General features: G+C 46.6%; 2 non-coding genes across 2 annotated transcripts; both read right to left on the bottom strand.

The window, feature by feature from the left end:
• Nucleotides 1-956: 956 nt before the first annotated feature.
• On the bottom strand, nt 957-1,028 carry Trnai-aau (transfer RNA isoleucine (anticodon AAU)). The gene has a single exon. It is a non-coding gene; the product is annotated as a tRNA-Ile (tRNA).
• A 2,981-nt stretch (nt 1,029-4,009) lies between these two features.
• Trnai-aau (transfer RNA isoleucine (anticodon AAU)) lies at nt 4,010-4,081 on the bottom strand. Its single transcript has one exon. It is a non-coding gene; the product is annotated as a tRNA-Ile (tRNA).
• Between the last annotated feature and the right edge of the window lie 11,156 nt (nt 4,082-15,237).

A 15,237-nucleotide genomic window follows, 5' to 3' on the forward strand; every position in this document is an offset into this window, starting at 1 on the left:
TCCTAACGTCACACTCGTCACGTACTTCACTTTTATGTCATAATCATTTCTGAGAGGTAAAGAAATTGCATGACAACATGCAGAGCTAGTGGAGTCAAAATTAACACACATACTTTATGTGACTCAAAAGCCGAACGAGTTACTTTCCGACGTTGTTTTAGATGTGCAAGTGATAGTCAAAACTCGCTGTGTCGGCACTCTGCCGACCATTTCGCTAGTTAACACCGGTCTTGTTGTGTGTGTTTCAAGCTCAAGAGCATCTCCAAGCAAAAAATGGTCAACAGCAACATTCAGACGGTTACGTACTGCTTAATTGCTACATTAAAACGTTATGTTTCTTTTTCAGAACTGGAAAAACACAAGCGTGACAGCATTCGAACCTGTAATCTTCAGATCCGAAGTCCGACGCCTTATCCATTAGGCCACACGGTCACTGATGACCAACAATTACATGTATACGACTCATCTCGAAACGCTCACACCACTGAGGATTTGTGTTTTCGTTCTACACAGCCGCTGCCCCTTGCTCTTTCCCACCCATTCGTTACATTCAACCTCTGACGTGACCGACCAAATATAGACTGAGAAACAAGACCACACACTTTGTGCATTCGGAATCGAAGGCAGGGCGTCCCTCGCCGCATTTGCTACGATTGCCATTTGCTACTTCTGCAGAAGAGGCGGCGGCGGCGGCGACGACGACGACGACGACGACGACGACGACGACGAATATCGCGAGAGGCTCTGAGATATGTGAGAAATACATCTATAAAATGTAATTCAGACTGCCTCGCCCCACCTTATGCTGTACCGCTTTGGCAAATGCTTTATCTGCGCCATTCGCCTTAATCGCATCTGAGAGTAATTCTTAAAAAAACTCCTGTCGCTAATTGTTCGTCATCACAGGTACTGTTTGCTATACGGCCACGACGCGCAACTGATTTCCAAAATTCATCTTTCTCCTGTGAGGATGGAACTTACGACCCCTGGTTTATTAGACCAGCGCTCTACCACTGAGCTAAAGAGGCGCGGCCTAGCGGTACTCTTGGGTACTTCGTCCTTACGGTCGTCTGCATCATCAGACTTTAGCTGACAACACTTCATATTACCGGCTAATATTTGCAGCTATGGCGACAAATTACTGCTTGGCTACACATCTGACACGTAACCGATGTGCTGTCCAAACAACAACACTTGCATTTCAGAACATGTCTTTCACACATGTCTACAAAATCACCTTCACCTTCAAATACAGCTTCCTTGCGACTGACAGAGACGTAGGCAAAGTTTAAAGTTGCTATTTCCATTAAATCTCGTTAATCAGAAAAACGGTAATTTACACCTGCAGCGGAACAAAATTCCTTTCCGCCCAGCGTCTGGCTCGAACCCACGACCCTGGGATTAAGAGTCTGACGCTCTACCGACTGCGCTAGCCGGCTACCTCGGTGAATACCTCCCGTGTAGCACGTCACATAGTACTCGTTTGGGGTGGGTGGTCCCATACAGAATCTCTCCATGATGCCTAATGTTTTCCTAACGTCACACTCGTCACGTACTTCACTTTTATGTCATAATCATTTCTGAGAGGTAAAGAAATTGCATGACAACATGCAGAGCTAGTGGAGTCAAAATTAACACACATACTTTATGTGACTCAAAAGCCGAACGAGTTACTTTCCGACGTTGTTTTAGATGTGCAAGTGATAGTCAAAACTCACTGTGTCGGCACTCTGCCGACCATTTCGCTAATTAACACCGGTCTTGTTGTGTGTGTTTCAAGCTCAAGAGCATCTCCAAGCAAAAAATGGTCAACAGCAACATTCAGACGGTTACGTACTGCTCAATTGCTACATTAAAACGTTATGTTTCTTTTTCAGAACTGGAAAAACACAAGCGTGACAGCATTCGAACCTGTAATCTTCAGATCCGAAGTCCGACGCCTTATCCATTAGGCCACACGGTCACTGACGACCAACAATTACATGTATACGACTCATCTCGAAACGCTCACACCACTGAGGATTTGTGTTTTCGTTCTACACAGCCGCTGCCCCTTGCTCTTTCCCACCCATTCGTTACATTCAACCTCTGACGTGACCGACCAAATATAGACTGAGAAACAAGACCACACACTTTGTGCATTCGGAATCGAAGGCAGGGCGTCCCTCGCCGCATTTGCTACGATTGCCATTTGCTACTTCTGCAGAAGAGGCGGCGGCGGCGGCGACGACGACGACGACGACGACGACGACGACGACGAATATCGCGAGAGGCTCTGAGATATGTGAGAAATACATCTATAAAATGTAATTCAGACTGCCTCGCCCCACCTTATGCTGTACCGCTTTGGCAAATGCTTTATCTGCGCCATTCGCCTTAATCGCATCTGAGAGTAATTCTTAAAAAAACCCCTTTCGCTAATTGTTCGTTATCACAGGTACTGTTTGCTATACGGCCACGACGCGCAACTGGTTTCCAAAATTCATCTTTCTCCTGTGAGGATGGAAGTTACGACCCCTGGTTTATTAGACCAGTGCTCTACAACTGAGCTAAAGAGGCGCGGCCTAGCTATACGCTTGGGTACTTCATCCTTACGGTCGTCTGCATCATCAGACTTTAGCTGACAACACTTCATATTACCGGCTAATATTTGCAGCTATGGCGACAAATTACTGCTTGGCTACACATCTGACACGTAACCGATGTGCTGTCCAAACAACAACACTTGCATTTCAGAACATGTCTTTCACACATGTCTACAAAATCACCTTCACCTTCAAATACAGCTTCCTTGCGACTGACAGAGACGTAGGCAAAGTTTAAAGTTGCTATTTCCATTAAATCTCGTTAATCAGAAAAACGGTAATTTACACCTGCAGCGGAACAAAATTCCTTTCCGCCCAGCGTCTGGCTCGAACCCACGACCCTGGGATTAAGAGTCTGACGCTCTACCGACTGAGCTAGCCGGCTACCTCGGTGAATACCTCCCGGGTAGCACGTCACACAGTACTCGTTTGGGGTGGGTGGTCCCATACAGAATCTCTCCATGATGCCTAATGTTTTCCTAACGTCACACTCGTCACGTACTTCACTTTTATGTCATAATCATTTCTGAGAGGTAAAGAAATTGCATGACAACATGCAGAGCTAGTGGAGTCAAAATTAACACACATACTTTATGTGACTCAAAAGCCGAACGAGTTACTTTCCGACGTTGTTTTAGATGTGCAAGTGATAGTCAAAACTCGCTGTGTCGGCACTCTGCCGACCATTTCGCTAGTTAACACCGGTCTTGTTGTGTGTGTTTCAAGCTCAAGAGCATCTCCAAGCAAAAAATGGTCAACAGCAACATTCAGACGGTTTCGTACTGCTCAATTGCTACATTAAAACGTTATGTTTCTTTTTCAGAACTGGAAAAACACAAGCGTGACAGCATTCGAACCTGTAATCTTCAGATCCGAAGTCCGACGCCTTTTCCATTAGGCCACACGGTCACTGACGAACAACATTTACATGTATACGACTCATCTCGAAACGCTCATACCACTGAGGATTTGTGTTTTCGTTCTACACAGCCGCTGCCCCTTGCTCTTTCCCACCCATTCGTTACATTCAACCTCTGACGTGACCGACCAAATATAGACTGAGAAACAAGACCACACACTTTGTGCATTCGGAATCGAAGGCAGGGCGTCCCTCGCCGCATTTGCTACGATTGCCATTTGCTACTTCTGCAGAAGCGGCGGCGGCGGCGACGACGACGACGACGACGACGACGACGAATATCGCGAGAGGCTCTGAGATATGTGAGAAATACATCTATAAAATGTAATTCAGACTGCCTCGCCCCACCTTATGCTGTACCGCTTTGGCAAATGCTTTATCTGCGCCATTCGCCTTAATCGCATCTGAGAGTAATTCTTAAAAAAACTCCTGTCGCTAATTGTTCGTCATCACAGGTACTGTTTGCTATACGGCCACGACGCGCAACTGATTTCCAAAATTCATCTTTCTCCTGTGAGGATGGAACTTACGACCCCTGGTTTATTAGACCAGCGCTCTACCACTGAGCTAAAGAGGCGCGGCCTAGCGGTACTCTTGGGTACTTCGTCCTTACGGTCGTCTGCATCATCAGACTTTAGCTGACAACACTTCATATTACCGGCTAATATTTGCAGCTATGGCGACAAATTACTGCTTGGCTACACATCTGACACGTAACCGATGTGCTGTCCAAACAACAACACTTGCATTTCAGAACATGTCTTTCACACATGTCTACAAAATCACCTTCACCTTCAAATACAGCTTCCTTGCGACTGACAGAGACGTAGGCAAAGTTTAAAGTTGCTATTTCCATTAAATCTCGTTAATCAGAAAAACGGTAATTTACACCTGCAGCGGAACAAAATTCCTTTCCGCCCAGCGTCTGGCTCGAACCCACGACCCTGGGATTAAGAGTCTGACGCTCTACCGACTGCGCTAGCCGGCTACCTCGGTGAATACCTCCCGGGTAGCACGTCACATAGTACTCGTTTGGGGTGGGTGGTCCCATACAGAATCTCTCCATGATGCCTAATGTTTTCCTAACGTCACACTCGTCACGTACTTCACTTTTATGTCATAATCATTTCTGAGAGGTAAAGAAATTGCATGACAACATGCAGAGCTAGTGGAGTCAAAATTAACACACATACTTTATGTGACTCAAAAGCCGAACGAGTTACTTTCCGACGTTGTTTTAGATGTGCAAGTGATAGTCAAAACTCGCTGTGTCGGCACTCTGCCGACCATTTCGCTAGTTAACACCGGTCTTGTTGTGTGTGTTTCAAGCTCAAGAGCATCTCCAAGCAAAAAATGGTCAACAGCAACATTCAGACGGTTTCGTACTGCTCAATTGCTACATTAAAACGTAATGTTTCTTTTTCAGAACTTGAAAAACAAAAGCGTGACAGCATTCGAACCTGTAATCTACAGATCCGAAGTCCGACGCCTTATCCATTAGGCCACACGGTCACTGACGAACAACATTTACATGTATACGACTCATCTCGAAACGCTCACACCACTGAGGATTTGTGTTTTCGTTCTACACAGCCGCTGCCCCTTGCTCTTTCCCACCCATTCGTTACATTCAACCTCTGACGAGACCGACCAAATATAGACTGAGAAACAAGACCACACACTTTGTGCATTCGGAATCGAAGGCAGGGCGTCCCTCGCCGCATTTGCTACGATTGCCATTTGCTACTTCTGCAGAAGCGGCGGCGGCGACGACGACGACGACGACGGCGACGACGACGACGAATATCGCGAGAGGCTCTGAGATATGTGAGAAATACATCTATAAAATGTAATTCAGACTGCCTCGCCCCACCTTATGCTGTACCGCTTTGGCAAATGCTTTATCTGCGCCATTCGCCTTAATCGCATCTGAGAGTAATTCTTAAAAAAACGTCTGTCGCTAATTGTTCGTCATCACAGGTACTGTTTGCTATACGGCCACGACGCGCAACTGATTTCCAAAATTCATCTTTCTCCTGTGAGGATGGAACTTACGACCCCTGATTTATTACACAAGTGCTCTACCACTGAGCTAAAGAGGCGCGGCCTAGCGGTACTCTTGGGTACTTCGTCCTTACGGTCGTCTGCATCATCAGACTTTAGCTGACAACACTTCATATTACCGGCTAAAATTTGCAGCTATGGCGACAACTTACTGCTTGGCTGCACATCTGACACGTAACCGATGTGCTGTCCAAACAACAACACTTGCATTTCAGAACATGTCTTTCACACATGTCTACAAAATCACCTTCACCTTCAAATACAGTTTCCTTGCGACTGACAGAGACGTAGGCAAAGTTTAAAGTTGCTATTTCCATTAAATCTCGTTAATCAGAAAAACGGTAATTTACACCTGCAGCGGAACAAAATTCCGTTCCGCCCAGTGTCTGGCTTGAACCCACGACCCTGGGATTAAGAGTCTGACGCTCTACCGACTGAGCTAGCCGGCTACCTCGGTGAATACCTGCCGGGTAGCACGTCACACAGTACACGTTTGGGGTGGGTGGTCCCATACAGAATCTCTCCATGATGCCTAATGTTTTCCTAACGTCACACTCGTCACGTACTTCACTTTTATGTCATAATCATTTCTGAGAGGTAAAGAAATTGCATGACAACATGCAGAGCTAGTGGCGTCAAAATTAACACACATACTTTATGTGACTCAAAAGCCGAACGAGTTACTTTCCGACGTTGTTTTAGATGTGCAAGTGATAGTCAAAACTCGCTGTGTCGGCACTCTGCCGACCATTTCGCTAGTTAACACCGGTCTTGTTGTGTGTGTTTCAAGCTCAAGAGCATCTCCAAGCAAAAAATGGTCATCAGCAACATTCAGACGGTTTCGTACTGCTCATTTGCTACATTAAAACGTTATGTTTCTTTTTCAGAACTGGAAAAACACAAGCGTGACAGCAATCGAACCTGTAATCTTCAGATCCGAAGTCCGACGCCTTATCCATTAGGCCACACGGTCACTGACGACCAACATTTACATGTATACGACTCATCTCGAAACGCTCACACCACTGAGGATTTGTGTTTTCGTTCTACACAGCCGCTGCCCCTTGCTCTTTCCCACCCATTCGTTACATTCAACCTCTGACGAGACCGACCAAATATAGACTGAGAAACAAGACCACACACTTTGTTCATTCGGAATCGAAATCAGGGCGTCCCTCGCCGCATTTGCTACGATTGCCATTTGCTACTTCTGCAGAAGCGGCGGCGGCGACGACGACGACGACGACGACGACGACGACGACGACGACGACGAATATCGCGAGAGGCTCTGAGATATGTGAGAAATACATCTATAAAATGTAATTCAGACTGCCTCGCCCCACCTTATGCTGTACCGCTTTGGCAAATGCTTTATCTGCGCCATTCGCCTTAATCGCATCTGAGAGTAATTCTTAAAAAAACGTCTGTCGCTAATTGTTCGTCATCACAGGTACTGTTTGCTATACGGCCACGACGCGCAACTGATTTCCAAAATTCATCTTTCTCCTGTGAGGATGGAACTTACGACCCCTGATTTATTAGACCAGCGCTCTACCACTGAGCTAAAGAGGCGCGGCCTAGCGGTACTCTTGGGTACTTCGTCCTTACGGTCGTCTGCATCATCAGACTTTAGCTGACAACACTTCATATTACCGGCTAAAATTTGCAGCTATGGCGACAACTTACTGCTTGGCTGCACATCTGACACGTAACCGATGTGCTGTCCAAACAACAACACTTGCATTTCAGAACATGTCTTTCACACATGTCTACAAAATCACCTTCACCTTCAAATACAGCTTCCTTGCGACTGACAGAGACGTAGGCAAAGTTTAAAGTTACTATTTCCATTAAATCTCGTTAATCAGAAAAACGGTAATTTACACCTGCAGCGGAACAAAATTCCGTTCCGCCCAGTGTCTGGCTTGAACCCACGACCCTGGGATTAAGAGTCTGACGCTCTACCGACTGAGCTAGCCGGCTACCTCGGTGAATACCTGCCGGGTAGCACGTCACACAGTACACGTTTGGGGTGGGTGGTCCCATACAGAATCTCTCCATGATGCCTAATGTTTTCCTAACGTCACACTCGTCACGTACTTCACTTTTATGTCATAATCATTTCTGAGAGGTAAAGAAATTGCATGACAACATGCAGAGCTAGTGGCGTCAAAATTAACACACATACTTTATGTGACTCAAAAGCCGAACGAGTTACTTTCCGACGTTGTTTTAGATGTGCAAGTGATAGTCAAAACTCGCTGTGTCGGCACTCTGCCGACCATTTCGCTAGTTAACACCGGTCTTGTTGTGTGTGTTTCAAGCTCAAGAGCATCTCCAAGCAAAAAATGGTCATCAGCAACATTCAGACGGTTTCGTACTGCTCATTTGCTACATTAAAACGTTATGTTTCTTTTTCAGAACTGGAAAAACACAAGCGTGACAGCAATCGAACCTGCAATCTTCAGATCCGAAGTCCGACGCCTTATCCATTAGGCCACACGGTCACTGACGACCAACATTTACATGTATACGACTCATCTCGAAACGCTCACACCACTGAGGATTTGTGTTTTCGTTCTACACAGCCGCTGCCCCTTGCTCTTTCCCACCCATTCGTTACATTCAACCTCTGACGAGACCGACCAAATATAGACTGAGAAACAAGACCACACACTTTGTTCATTCGGAATCGAAATCAGGGCGTCCCTCGCCGCATTTGCTACGATTGCCATTTGCTACTTCTGCAGAAGCGGCGGCGGCGACGACGACGACGACGACGACGACGACGACGACGAATATCGCGAGAGGCTCTGAGATATGTGAGAAATACATCTATAAAATGTAATTCAGACTGCCTCGCCCCACCTTATGCTGTACCGCTTTGGCAAATGCTTTATCTGCGCCATTCGCCTTAATCGCATCTGAGAGTAATTCTTAAAAAAACGCCTGTCGCTAATTGTTCGTTATCACAGGTACTGTTTGCTATACAGCCACGACGCGCAACTGATTTCCAAAATTCATCTTTCTCCTGTGAGGATGGAACTTATGACCCCTCGTTTATTAGACCAGTGCTCTACCACTGAGCTAAAGAGGCGCGGCCTAGCGGTACTCTTGGGTACTTCGTCCTTACGGTCGTCTGCATCATCAGACTTTAGCTGACAACACTTCATATTACCGGCTAATATTTGCAGCTATGGCGACAAATTACTGCTTGGCTACACATCTGACACGTAACCGATGTGCTGTCCAAACAACAACACTTGCATTTCAGAACATGTCTTTCACACATGTCTACAAAATCACCTTCACCTTCAAATACAGCTTCCTTGCGACTGACAGAGACGTAGGCAAAGTTTAAAGTTGCTATTTCCATTAAATCTCGTTAATCAGAAAAACGGTAATTTACACCTGCAGCGGAACAAAATTCCGTTCCGCCCAGCGTCTGGCTCGAACCCACGACCCTGGGATTAAGAGTCTGACGCTCTACCGACTGAGCTAGCCGGCTACCTCGTTGAATACCTGCCGGGTAGCACGTCACACAGTACTCGTTTGGGGTGGGTGGTCCCATACAGAATCTCTCCATGATGCCTAATGTTTTCCTAACGTCACACTCGTCACGTACTTCACTTTTATGTCATAATCATTTCTGAGAGATAAAGAAATTGCATGACAACATGCAGAGCTAGTGGCGTCAAAATTAACACACATACTTTATGTGACTCAAAAGCCGAACGAGTTACTTTCCGACGTTGTTTTAGATGTGCAAGTGATAGTCAAAACTCGCTGTGTCGGCACTCTGCCGACCATTTCGCTAGTTAACACCGGTCTTGTTGTGTGTGTATCAAGCTCAAGAGCATCTCCAAGCAAAAAATGGTCAACAGCAACATTCAGACGGTTTCGTAGTGCTCAATTGCTACATTAAAACGGTATGTTTCTTTTTCAGAACTGGAAAAACACGAGCGTGACAGCATTCGAACCTGTAGACTTCATATCCGAAGTCCGACGCCTTATCCATTAGACCACACGGTCACTGACGACCAACATTTACATGTATACGACTCATCTCGAAACGCTCACACCACTGAGGATTTGTGTTTTCGTTCTACACAGCCGCTGCCCCTTGCTCTTTCCCACCCATTCGTTACATTCAACCTCTGACGAGACCGACCAAATATAGACTGAGAAACAAGACCACACACTTTGTTCATTCGGAATCGAAGGCAGGGCGTCCCTCGCCGCATTTGCTACGATTGCCATTTGCTACTTCTGCAGAAGCGGCGGCGGCGGCGGCGGCGGCGGCGGCGGCGGCGGCGACGACGACGAATATCGCGAGAGGCTCTGAGATATGTGAGAAATACATCTATAAAATGTAATTCAGACTGCCTCGCCCCACCTTATGCCGTACCGCTTTGGCAAATGCTTTATCTGCGCCATTCGCCTTAATCGCATCTGAGAGTAATTCTTAAAAAAAACGCCTGTCGCTAATTGTTCGTCATCACAGGTACTGTTTGCTATACGGCCACGACGCGCAACTGATTTCCAAAATTCATCTTTCTCCTGTGAGGATGGAACTTACGACCCCTGGTTTATTAGACCAGTGCTCTACCACTGAGCTAAAGAGGCGCGGCCTAGCGGTACTCTTGTGTACTTCGTCCTTACGGTCGTCTGCATCATCAGACTTTAGCTGACAACACTTCATATTACCGGCTAATATTTGCAGCTATGGTGACAAATTACTGCTTGGCTACACATCTGACACGTAACCGATGTGCTGTCCAAACACAACACTTGCATTTCAGAACATGTCTTTCACACATGTCTACAAAATCACCTTCACCTTCAAATACAGCTTCCTTGCGACTGACAGAGACGTAGGCAAAGTTTAGAGTTGCTATTTCCATTAAATCTCGTTAATCAGAAAAACGGTAATTTACACCTGCAGCGGAACAGAATTCCGTTCCGCCCAGCGTCTGGCTCGAACCCACGACCCTGGGATTAAGAGTCTGACGCTCTATCGACTGAGGTACCGGCTACCTCGGCGAATACCTGCCGGGTAGCACGTCACACAGTACTCGTTTGGGGTGGGTGGTCCCATACAGAATCTCTCCATGATGCCTAATGTTTTCCTAACGTCACACTCGTCACGTACTTCACTTTTATGTCATAATCATTTCTGAGAGGTAAAGAAATTGCATGACAACATGCAGAGCTAGTGGCGTCAAAATTAACACACATACTTTATGTGACTCAAAAGCCGAACGAGTTACTTTCCGACGTTGTTTTAGATGTGCAAGTGATAGTCAAAACTCGCTGTGTCGGCACTCTGCCGACCATTTCGCTAGTTAACACCGGTCTTGTTGTGTGTGTATCATGCTCAAGAGCATCTCCAAGCAAAAAATGGTCAACAGCAACATTCAGACGGTTTCGTACTGCTCAATTGCTACATTAAAACGTTATGTTTCTTTCTCAGAACTGGAAAAACACAAGCGTGACAGCATTCGAACCTGTAATCTTCTGATCCGAAGTCCGACGCCTTATCCATTAGGCCACATGGTCACTGACGACCAACTGTAACATGTATACGACTCATCTCGAAACGCTCACACCCCTGAGGATTTGTGTTTTCGTTCTACACAGCCGCTGCCCCTTGCTCTTTCCCACCCATTCGTTACATTCAACGTCTGACGTGACCGACCAAATATAGACTGAGAAACAAGACCACACACTTTGTTCATTCGGAATCGAAGGCAGGGCGTCCCTCGCCGCATTTGCTACGATTGCCATTTGCTACTTCTGCAGAAGCGGCGGCGGCGGCGGCGGCGGCGGCGGCGGCGGCGGCGGCGACGACGACGAATATCGCGAGAGGCTCTGAGATATGTGAGAAATACATCTATAAAATGTAATTCAGACTGCCTCGCCCCACCTTATGCCGTACCGCTTTGGCAAATGCTTTATCTGCGCCATTCGCCTTAATCGCATCTGAGAGTAATTCTTAAAAAAAACGCCTGTCGCTAATTGTTCGTCATCACAGGTACTGTTTGCTATACGGCCACGACGCGCAACTGATTTCCAAAATTCATCTTTCTCCTGTGAGGATGGAACTTACGACCCCTGGTTTATTAGACCAGTGCTCTACCACTGAGCTAAAGAGGCGCGGCCTAGCGGTACTCTTGTGTACTTCGTCCTTACGGTCGTCTGCATCATCAGACTTTAGCTGACAACACTTCATATTACCGGCTAATATTTGCAGCTATGGTGACAAATTACTGCTTGGCTACACATCTGACACGTAACCGATGTGCTGTCCAAACACAACACTTGCATTTCAGAACATGTCTTTCACACATGTCTACAAAATCACCTTCACCTTCAAATACAGCTTCCTTGCGACTGACAGAGACGTAGGCAAAGTTTAGAGTTGCTATTTCCATTAAATCTCGTTAATCAGAAAAACGGTAATTTACACCTGCAGCGGAACAGAATTCCGTTCCGCCCAGCGTCTGGCTCGAACCCACGACCCTGGGATTAAGAGTCTGACGCTCTATCGACTGAGGTACCGGCTACCTCGGCGAATACCTGCCGGGTAGCACGTCACACAGTACTCGTTTGGGGTGGGTGGTCCCATACAGAATCTCTCCATGATGCCTAATGTTTTCCTAACGTCACACTCGTCACGTACTTCACTTTTATGTCATAATCATTTCTGAGAGGTAAAGAAATTGCATGACAACATGCAGAGCTAGTGGCGTCAAAATTAACACACATACTTTATGTGACTCAAAAGCCGAACGAGTTACTTTCCGACGTTGTTTTAGATGTGCAAGTGATAGTCAAAACTCGCTGTGTCGGCACTCTGCCGACCATTTCGCTAGTTAACACCGGTCTTGTTGTGTGTGTATCATGCTCAAGAGCATCTCCAAGCAAAAAATGGTCAACAGCAACATTCAGACGGTTTCGTACTGCTCAATTGCTACATTAAAACGTTATGTTTCTTTCTCAGAACTGGAAAAACACAAGCGTGACAGCATTCGAACCTGTAATCTTCTGATCCGAAGTCCGACGCCTTATCCATTAGCCCACACGGTCACTGACGACCAACTGTAACATGTATACGACTCATCTCGAAACGCTCACACCCCTGAGGATTTGTGTTTTCGTTCTACACAGCCGCTGCCCCTTGCTCTTTCCCACCCATTCGTTACATTCAACGTCTGACGTGACCGACCAAATATAGACTGAGAAACAAGACCACACACTTTGTTCATTCGGAATCGAAGGCAGGGCGTCCCTCGCCGCATTTGCTACGATTGCCATTTGCTACTTCTGCAGAAGCGGCGGCGGCGGCGACGACGACGACGACGACGACGACGACGACGACGAATATCGCGAGAGGCTCTGAGATATGTGAGAAATACATCTATAAAATGTAATTCAGACTGCCTCGCCCCACCTTATGCCGTACCGCTTTGGCAAATGCTTTATCTGCGCCATTCGCCTTAATCGCATCTGAGAGTAATTCTTAAAAAAACGCCTGTCGCTAATTGTTCGTCATCACAGGTACTGTTTGCTATACGGCCACGACGCGCAACTGATTTCCAAAATTCATCTTTCTCCTGTGAGGATGGAACTTACGACCCCTGGTTTATTAGACCAGTGCTCTACCACTGAGCTAAAGAGGCGCGGCCTAGCGGCACTCTTGGGTACTTCGTCCTTACGGTCGTCTGCATCATCAGACTTTAGCTGACAACACTTCATATTACCGGCTAATATTTGCAGCTATGGTGACAAATTACTGCTTGGCTACACATCTGACACGTAACCGATGTGCTGTCCAAACAACAACACTTGCATTTCAGAACATGTCTTTCACACATGTCTACAAAATCACCTTCACCTTCAAATACAGCTTCCTTGCGACTGACAGAGACGTAGGCAAAGTTTAAAGTTGCCATTTCCATTAAATCTCGTTAATCAGAAAAACGGTAATTTACACCTGCAGCGGAACAGAATTCCGTTCCGCCCAGCGTCTGGCTCGAATCCACGACCGTGGGATTAAGAGTCTGACGCTCTACCGACTGAGGTAGCCGGCTACCTCGGTGAATACCTGCCGGGTAGCACGTCACACAGTACTCGTTTGGGGTGGGTGGTCCCATACAGAATCTCTCCATGATGCCTAATGTTTTCCTAACGTCACACTCGTCACGTACTTCACTTTTATGTCATAATCATTTCTGAGAGGTAAAGAAATTGCATGACAACATGCAGAGCTAGTGGAGTCAAAATTAACACACATACTTTATGTGACTCAAAAGCCGAACGAGTTACTTTCCGACGTTGTTTTAGATGTGCAAGTGATAGTCAAAACTCGCTGTGTCGGCACTCTGCCTACCATTTCGCTAGTTAACACCGGTCTTGTTGTGTGTGTATCAAGCTCAAGAGCATCTCCAAGCAAAAAATAGTCAACAGCAACATTCAGACGGTTTCGTAGTGCTCAATTGGTACATTAAAACGGTATGTTTCTTTTTCAGAACTGGAAAAACACGAGCGTGACAGCATTCGAACCTGTAAACTTCATATCCGAAGTCCGACGCCTTATCCATTAGGCCAGACGGTCACTGACGACCAACATTTACATGTATACGACTCATCTCGAAACGCTCACACCACTGAGGATTTGTGTTTTCGTTCTACACAGCCGCTGCCCCTTGCTCTTTCCCACCCGTTCGTTACATTCAACCTCTGACGAGACCGACCAAATATAGACTGAGAAACAAGACCACACACTTTGTTCATTCGGAATCGAAGGCAGGGCGTCCCTCGCCGCATTTGCTACGATTGCCATTTGCTACTTCTGCAGAAGCGGCGGCGGCGGAGACGACGACGACGACGACGACGACGACGACGACGACGACGAATATCGCGAGAGGCTCTGAGATATGTGAGAAATACATCTATAAAATGTAATTCAGACTGCCTCGCCCCACCTTATGCCGTACCGCTTTGGCAAATGCTTTATCTGCGCCATTCGCCTTAATCGCATCTGAGAGTAATTCTTAAAAAAACGCCTGTCGCTAATTGTTCGTCATCACAGGTACTGTTTGCTATACGGCCACGACGCGCAACTGATTTCCAAAATTCATCTTTCTCCTGTGAGGATGGAACTTACGACCCCTGGTTTATTAGACCAGTGCTCTACCACTGAGCTAAAGAGGCGCGGCCTAGCGGTACTCTTGGGTACTTCGTCCTTACGGTCGTCCGCATCATCAGACTTTAGCTGACAACACTTCATATTACCGGCTAATATTTGCAGCTATGGTGACAAATTACTGCTTGGCTACACATCTGACACGTAACCGATGTGCTGTCCAAACAACAACACTTGCATTTCAGAACATGTCTTTCACACATGTCTACAAAATCACCTTCACCCTCAAATACAGCTTCCTTGCGACTGACAGAGACGTAGGCAAAGTTTAAAGTTGCTATTTCCATTAAATCTCGTTAATCAGAAAAACGGTAATTTACACCTGCAGCGGAACAAAATTCCGTTCCGCCCAGCGTCTGGCTCGAACCCACGACCCTGGGATTAAGAGTCTGACGCTCTACCGACTGAGGTAGCCGGCTACCTCGGTGAATACCTGCCGGGTAGCACGTCACACAGTACTC

Source organism: Schistocerca gregaria, chromosome 8 (assembly GCF_023897955.1).
Source record: "Schistocerca gregaria isolate iqSchGreg1 chromosome 8, iqSchGreg1.2, whole genome shotgun sequence".
Classification (NCBI taxonomy): Eukaryota; Metazoa; Arthropoda; class Insecta; order Orthoptera; family Acrididae; genus Schistocerca; species Schistocerca gregaria.